Genomic DNA, 9349 nt, shown 5'->3' with positions numbered 1-9349 from the left:
ATAAATGTGATACTTATGACAGAGAGTGGCTCATTTTCTCGAAGCCAGAAATGAAAAACGTTATTCTAGTCATTTGAAGTCTTCACATTGCACTGAATGTAAGTTTTTAACATAAACATATAACATTTCGTTCGTTCGTTCTGTTAAAACTACGTCTCATCTTTGCATTGAATATAAAACGTGATTTCATTGTAGTTCGTTATTAGTGCATTTTTAATTTGGGTATTTTATTTAGACATTTGAGGCGCGGCGCGGTAGGCCTATTATTTAGCCTTTCGCATTCAATGCTGAAAAAAGATATGAATATAGACATGATAGACATAATTTGCTAATGCTGTCATTTGTGAGGTTGTTTCGAGCAGAACTATTCTCTTTGTCATGTTGGTCTCGAAGCCAGCGCAAAAATGATACGAACAACTATTATCATGAATTATAGTCATAAGAAAGTTTTAACTTACGTCTCACGACTGTAATTATTCAGAGCTGTGGTAGCCTGCGGCTTACATCCACTGATCCACAAGCCTTCGGAGCCACTGGTTTATTCCGTGATCGTCACGGTGACCGCTAGTGATTCTAGGGTTGATGATGTTGTCATAGCTGAGAGGGAGGATGTGCCGGACATGGTCCCTGTTCAGGTTGCAGTTTTGTCTCTTGATGTGAATGGCTTCGCGCACGCCCCACGGCACCAGTCACTTTCATGGTTCAGAACGCAGACATTGTGCAATCAATGCGGTACTCTCCTAATAAACTCTCGTGCTCTCCAACAGAAGAGCTAGGTCTTTCGTGTTCCCTGAGGCCACAATGGGAAAACGCAGTAAATCGTATACATTATTTTTGCTTGATTTTTTTGATCATTTTTTTGGATTTTAAGCTATCTTAGCAAATATTTTGGCGATTTTAGCCGATTGGTCAAGATTTGTGGTTGATCAAAATTTAGCATCATTTTCAGCAAATTTCTGTGATTTCCAGCCAATTTGCAGATTTTAAGTTTTCTTACGAGATTTTATGGTGATTTTTATCGATTTTAGCCGTTTGACCAAAATTTGAAACAAAACTTAGCTCAATTTGCTGCGACTTATCAAAATTTAATGCGATTCATAGTGATCGGTCGCAATTTCCGGCAATTTCCAGCAACTTTGTTTTGAGAAAAGAAGTGGGGGATGAGGCTATGGATCACGAATGCCCGTGGGTTACTTCTCATGTACCCGGGGGGCACTTCAATTTGAAATGGATATAGGTGTAGGGCTGGCGCATTCGCACAAAGAGGCATTCGGTGAGAGCAAAATGTCAAAAATATGGGGTCATTGGGCGAGAACATGACCTTTTTTTTTTTTTTTTAAATGGAGTCTTTGGGTGAGAACCGAAACAGTGCCACAAAAACCTCGAAAATCGAATTTCTAGTTCTAAATGGCTTCAAATTTCTTTTTTTTTCAAAATAAGTAACAAAATCAGTGATAAATGAAAGTTGCTGTTCAAATTGAACTTGTAAGGGTCTTTGGGTGACAGATCAAATGGAAAAATATGGGGTCTTCGGGTGACAGAGCATGTGTTCGTAAAAAAATATGGGGTCTTTGGGTGACAGCGATGCTGAAAAAGGGGTCTTAACAGCCCTACATACGCGTCACCTCCAAAGTTGGAGTGCCCCCGGGCTCATGTATCTGTAATTCCTTTTGTTTTGTAGGATTTGACTGCATTAGTGACCAAGAAAGCTAATAACGTGATGTTAAATATTCAGTAGCCGTTCAAGTAATATCAACCATATACTACGATGGGAAACGCAGAGTGTCTGTCTCAAGGTGATGACAACAACTTCATCCAATCTTCTAACCTTAAACTACAAGGCTTACTCGGAGACGAATGCATTGGAGAAGTCTACCGCGCCGAATTGACCACGGGAAATAACATCCACGTTGTCGCTGCCAAGAAACTGATATATGCCCAATTCAAGAATATCGACATCAATTATCTTTGTGGTATTACACATAAGAATATTGTTTCATATCTTGGACTGGTCACTGATATCAAACCACCCATAATAGTTATGGAATTCGGCGTCAATGGATCACTATATGATTATCTTCGCAAGCAACGACCAAAAGGTCAGTTGTCTTCCATACAAGCAACCACTTGGATGAAGCAAGTAGCTGGAGCAGTCAAATTTATCCAGAGCCTTCGTAACATTGAAGCTGAAGTCAAATCACCTAACTTAATGATATTCGCAGATAACCATTTGAAGTTGGGAGACTTTCATCCTTCATCAAATCAACCGCTTTCTAGGAACCCACCAGAGCAGAGGATCAAGTGGATGGCGCCGGAGATATACAAGGCAATGCAGCGCTGTCCTAAATCAGAGGTGTATTCATGTGGCATCGTCTTCTGGGAGATCTTGACATGTGAACCACCGTTTGAAGGAATGTCAAGAGATGATGTCCAGTATAGAGTGGCAGGAACTCAACAACTTCGTCCATCGATACCATCTGATTGTGGTGATGCTCTCAAACAGCTTCTTGAAGACTGTTGGAGACAAGATCCTGCGTCAAGGCCAGATATTGCAGCTGTGAAGAGCAGAGTCAAAGACATCATCGCCAAGGGATGCAAGATCTGTAAGTTATTTCACTCTTCGTTGCACATTGTTTAAACCAAAGTAGCATTAAAGTATTTGAGCTTGAAGTTCGCTCCACACCATGCAGTTGTTGTCGTATTCTATTTGTCTCCTTCCTCCACCTTCTTCCCTTCTCCTCCTCCCTTATTTTCCTCCTTCCACCCCTCCTCCCCTCCCCGCCGCCTCCCCTCCTCCACACGTGTCTTTTGTCATTGGTCTCAAGCAAGCTGAATTCTATATCTCATTTAATATGATTCAAATTCACCTATATTCCAATCATGCCTAATAACGTCGAAAGGTATTCGATAAGACATGGGTCGCGCCGGAGCAATGCATACCAAAACCCGAATCCGGATTCGGCCGTCTGCCGAATTCATAACGATTATATAACTCAGCAGAAACAAAAAGTATTAATTAAGCAAAATTATCCAAACTGGCAACATATGACCTGATGGCTCCAACTCACTCTGTACGGCCCTGCAGTGCCATCGCGCCCATCTTATCAAGAGACTAGATTTCTTCCACATTCCAACATGGTGGAATTATTATGTTAAACGAATCTTTATTTCAATCCACTTGCAGCAAATAAATTGGAACCGCTCCACGATGTGCAGACCAACCCCACTCCAACAGCTATATGCTGTTACGCTCCAAACAAGTGGCCTTCTCTTCTTGCTGTCAGCACCAGAGGTGGAAATAAGAAAGGCGCCATCGAGGTGTATGACATCGACGAAGTCAACTCGGCCCCTGTGTATACTTTAGAATCTCCAGACTGGAGAAACCCTCCAATTGACGTGGCTACTACAAGAGGAATGATCTTGGCCATCTGTTACAGTGGGAAATACGTATATCAGTTTCAGAAGTACCAATCTGCCGTTCAGGAGAACCAGAAATTCGAGATTGCTGACAACATGACCTTTCGGCACCCGACATGCATCGCGGTACGGTGAACCAGCGCTGTGCGGTTGTTGGTGTTGAAGAAAAAAGCGCATCAATTCCGGGATCGGTGGTAGTGTTTTCTGTACCCACAATGCAACGCGAAAGACAGCTTGATCTTCGCTATATTCCGCAGGGATTGGATATGAATGACGTGGCCAGTAATTTTATACTGGTGGTGGGTGCGAACCAATTTAGCGTAAGAAATATCGAAGAAGACGCGGGGTTAGAATTGTGTCATGTAAGCGCGCCAAACGGTACCGAATTCGTTGCCTCGGTTTTTGAACTCGCCAACTTGTCCCTTCGAGGCAGAGTTCAGAGAGGGAAACAGACGTCAACAGACCCGCCTAAAGTGTATGCTGTGATATGTTCGGAATCTGGTTCAGATCAGACAGATGATGGCGGAAGAAACAAAAAGAAACAGAAGAAACAAAAGATTGACCTACGTCGCAAAAAGAGCAAGAGGTTATCTGGTGAACATCATCACCCTGTATCAGAAGTGCACCACTACAGATGGGATGAGATGAGTAAGACGTACGTTGATAATGGAGTGGTCTTGCATGGTTTGGAAGTTATCGAAAGGAATGGCTTCAGATTAACGCGACATGGGGTATGCGTTATATCGGAACCAAATGGAAGGAAGTTAAAGTTATTCTACCCCAAATAGCTCCAAATAGGGGGTGTGCCGAACATGGCCAAGCTAGTAGATTCCGGAACAAGAATATCACACAAATTAAGCTACTTATAGGCAAATACTATTTCACCCACTTCCCGCATAGATGGCATATGGTTACACCCAGAGGATGATTTAAGGAAGCCCCATCATGCACTGCAAACGTGTTATCACTAGAGTTTCAACTGCCACTTTACTTTTTAAATCCCATTGAATTCTGTGCAAAAGATGTTGTTTAAGAATTGTGCGTGTGTCATTATTACTTGGTCGATTTCAGAACAAAAGTGATGTATGCATAAAGGATAATTCACACCTTCTGTAGGTAACATAAAATGTGAAATCGACTAGCATTTTGAATGCGTTCTTATTGTAAATATATCAGTCCAAATTTAACCATGCCCGTCAATGCAATGTGAGAGCAGTGGTGTCATGTTCACTCACACAGCTGTACTAACCGCAAGTCAACACAATGGCGTGGTGGGAAGTGCTTAAATCATCATCTGGGTTATATCGTGATAACATTTAGAATTGTTGCCTGAATAAGATAAAATAATGCTAATTTAATAGATAGAGTATGAGTACTTTTCCGGAAAGAGTCGAGTGGTGTATTTTTCAAATAAATATGTTTTGTGTGAATACTGCAAGTAGCATCTGATGCATTAAAGACTATAATAATTACGGGCACTGATTGTAAATGTTGTTTCACGATTTATGATACCCAATAGCGTCACAATATTATTTATATGGCAGAGATGAAAAAAGATACTTTTGGAAAAAAAAATCCACTTAATTTTGCTACAAATTTCTATACTTTCGCCATAAAATTCAACTTACCTTTGTCCAAATCATTATATTATTGGAAATAACACTTTAATATTTTGCAAAAGATTATTCTACAAATCATATTCTTTGAAAACTTGCTTGATTTATTGCTGCTAATGAGTTATGTACGTTTTACAAAGGTGTTGTTGTTTCAGCCCTGTTTACACATAACTCAATAACCACAAGACCTACAAAACTATATCTGAATTCTTCTACACGCTCGCTATGAAATGATCAATGCAATTTTTTTCCAAAACTCACTACCATTCGCAAGATGCTGTGAACTACCAAATCGCAACAATCTAAATTAGTTGCTAACCTTAAGGGATCTTGAATGAGCGTTTTGTGCGTTTCGACAGTATTTTTATGGGACATGAAAGCACATCAGACATAACGAATTGCATTCTGAATACGAAGAATGTCTTTCTGCTATCAAATAATTTTCATTTTTTGAAATTCACGATATAATACAAATTTTATGACAAATTATTAAAATTTGATATTTTCACATTTTGATATATAACAGTCCTCGAAGTAAATTTTATAAATCTTATGACATATTCTTAAAGTGTATGTAGCTGAGAGGTAAAGCCGACGATCAATTGAAAATGTTGACCTTTCACATTGAAGATATGGATTTTTTCCCCAAAAAGACTTAATTTGTTTTTGGTGTTTTGGGGAAAAAATCCATATCTTTAATACGAAAGGTCAAAATTTTCAATTGATCGTCGGCTTTTCATCCCACCTACACACACTTTAAGTATAAATCATCAGATTTATAAAGTTTACTTCGAGTACTGTTAAATAGCAAAAATATCAATTTTAATCATTTGCCATAAAATGTGTATTACATTGCGAATTTCAAAAAATCAAAATTATTTGATATCAGAAGGCCATTCTCCGTATTCAGAATGCAATTCGATATGTCTGATGTGCTCTAATGTCCCACAATAAATACTTAAAAGGTTAATACTATTAACATTGACACAGTAATAAGCGAGACAAAGTATTATTATATCGCTATTATTATGCTTAATTAGCATATTTTATTAACTAATATATTTGAACAAAGGTATAAATGGTTGATTAGTAAGACAACATGTAATTAAAAATGATACTTAAAACAGTACCAATTGGCATAAAATTGTTACTAATATCAATTGTAGTAACATAGAGTACCTATCACACATTATATTATTTCCTTTTTTAATAAGGTAGCTAATGAATGTCATCATTTATCAATATATTTATCAACATATTAAAGTTTAAAACATAACAAATAGTTTTTATGAAAGTACCAATTGAATTGGCATAAAATTGTTACTAGTATCAATTGTAGTAACTTATAGTAACTATCGTACCTTGTAATATATATTTATACATATTTCAGTTTTGAGGCAAGTATCTCCAGAAATAAAAGCAATGTATGAAGAGCTTATTTCCAAACCATGTTCAGTCCACAACCCCAAGTGTCTCATTTACTTGTGTGATACAATCACAATGACTTTGACAAGTTTGACATTACAACAATATGAGTTGTACCATCAACAAGCCATTATTTACCATAACAATACTGCATAACAATATGCAGACTATTGTTCTCATTTGGGAAACAAAGGCCTCACATAGTATTGTTACTGTGCATCCATCCACTGTTTGCTTTGTAATGGTGCTTCTAACCGAAATTGTAATAAATAGAACATCACAACCCATTGCACTACTTGCACAAGTAAATAAGAAACATGGGTTTGTGGACTTGTGGAACACGGTTTGGAAATAAGCTCTTCATTAAGCATGAGATTAAAAAAAGCGCAGTGATGTATACTGCGCTACGCACAGGCACAACACCTAAAACGTTGATTCACTAGCCTCAGCACACTTTACAGCACACGTGCGAAAACATGCTCAAAGCCTGAGCACACTTAAAGCAATATTATAACATTTTCAAACAAAATAGATTAGCATTTCTTTGCCATAAAACGTTAGCTTTTACTGTCAGATATATCCCTTTTATTTTTGAGCCGAACAACTACGGCAAAGCAAAGAAAATTGGAATTTACTACCAGCGCACATGTCGCCAATACGTACCACTCCTTCGGTCATGTTGTGGTACGACCCTTTGTTGTGTATATCACCGTCACCGTCGCGCACGCCGCGTACATATGAACATCGTGTATGCGTTCGACTAACAATTCCATCGTAATAATAAAGGGCTGAATCAGCGTTTTATTCAAAATCTCTGATTTTGACAAAACTACAGCACATAGAGTCTTGATTTTTGCAGGCTATATTGGTTTAATAAAGTACAATTTAATCGTGTAAAAAAATGAATTAAAAAAATTCAGTGAGGGCGTCCTCCTCAGCAAATGTTATAATATGGCTTTAATATAAAAACGCGAGGTGGTATTATATGAATTTTGTTATAAAATTGATTGAAATGGTATTAAAGTATGAAACAAACAAATAGTTGGAACGAAAGTACCAATTGGCATAAAATTGTTACTACAATCTTGGCGGAAACTACAATCTTGGCGGAAATTCGTTGCCACAACAGCACGTGCTGGTGTTAAAATCAAGTAATCGCCAGAGATAAATATGTGACAGTACCGCATTAGGCTATTATCTGTGTAGAATAGTTGCACATGCAGCATGCACATTCAATTTACACTCCCCACCCCTATTTTTCAATGTTGGGAGACCGAAATGTAAAAATGATAACGATGTTGTCCAAATCAACATTGCATTAGGGGAGCGGGGAAGGATGTTGGCCAATATGATTTATTGGGGCAACATTTTCCGCCATGCCATGAATGTAGTATCAATCGTAGTAACTTATCTACCAATGCATTTCATTTTGAATGAGCTAGCTAATGAATATCATTTATTGTGTAAAACAAGGAAATTTATTGAAATGATATTAAAGTATTTTTCTTGTGTGATTTTTATTGATTCTTGTGATTTTGAAAATATATAATGAAAAATAAAAGCACAGGGCACTTTGTGTCTTGTGGAAAGATAAAAAAGTATAAAACATAACAAATAGTTTGGTATGAAAGTACCAATTGGCATAAAATTGTTACTAGTATCAATCGTTAGTAACTTATAGTGACTATCGTACATAATAATGATACATATTTCTTTTTTTAATGAGGTAGCTAATGAATGTCATCATTTGTGCGAAACATGGAAACTTTTTATATAAGTTTGTAAATTAAAGGTCGCAGGATAAAGTGGTGTCAAACACTTCTAAATTTGAAAGAGCCAAAAAGATGTAGTGGAATTGAAAACTGGTAACTAGAGGTAATAAACATTTTTAAAGCTGGAAAAAGTGCAGCCAAAAATTAATGCGGTTGAATAAGTTCGTTGAGATTTTGAACGTATCGCGCTGCACTACAAGCAGGTTGAACTAATCACCTGTGTACGTCTGCAATCATTGAATACAATACTGGTCTTTTCAAATATACTAATCTTACAGGTGCAAGTGATCAGCATGATATGGTTCAATGCAGAGGTACCGCGTGAACGTATCAGTGCAGCGCGGTATATTCAAAAATATGTGTTTTGACCTATTACTATGGTAGTTAATCCGATTATTACGTAACTTCGTCAGCGTATGGGGGAATACAATAGATTTGTCTATCCACATGATCCAGTAATACCAAAATAAGTACGAAAATGAGTACAAAACAATGCTCCCATAATGAACATATGACATCATAATGTCAGCGCAAAAACGAAAAAAAAACCCGCCAGCTTATCAAAATAAATAGTTTCTGTTTTATTTTAACAAGTAACTATTCAAAATGACAAGATTTCCAACTCATTATTTGACATGAATACCCATTTCATTTTGACAAGATTCTGTTATACCCTCTGCCAAAACAAGGTATTCAAATTTGATTTTTTGTTGTTGTCATTTTGACAAGACAAGCTACTCAAATTTGATACATTGGGTCAAATCTGTTATGTCCCCATCTGCATAGTTTCCCTTATCAAATTTGGCAAGTTTCTATTAAAAGATGAGTAGATCGTTTTAAGCATGCTAAGAGCGTATACGATACCAACCTGTCCGAATCTTGCCAGCCAATCAATACAGATCGATACGCCAATGTATGAATAAAAACGTCAAATAATAAATTATCGCCTAATTCAGCATCGAAGTGGTTACGTAATTCTCTTGGTTACCGGATCACGCTACTTTGGTATGCCTTCGAGTGCCATATACTTTATGTGGTGATCATTTCGATCGTGGTTCATTACTCTAGCGCGTGATCCCGTTGACATAGTAACATTACGTAACTTCGATACTGAATTGT

The sequence above is a fragment of the Amphiura filiformis genome, chromosome 14 (assembly GCF_039555335.1).
Source record: "Amphiura filiformis chromosome 14, Afil_fr2py, whole genome shotgun sequence".
Lineage (NCBI taxonomy): Eukaryota > Metazoa > Echinodermata > Ophiuroidea > Amphilepidida > Amphiuridae > Amphiura > Amphiura filiformis.
Note: the sequence above shows the minus strand (reverse complement) of the source record.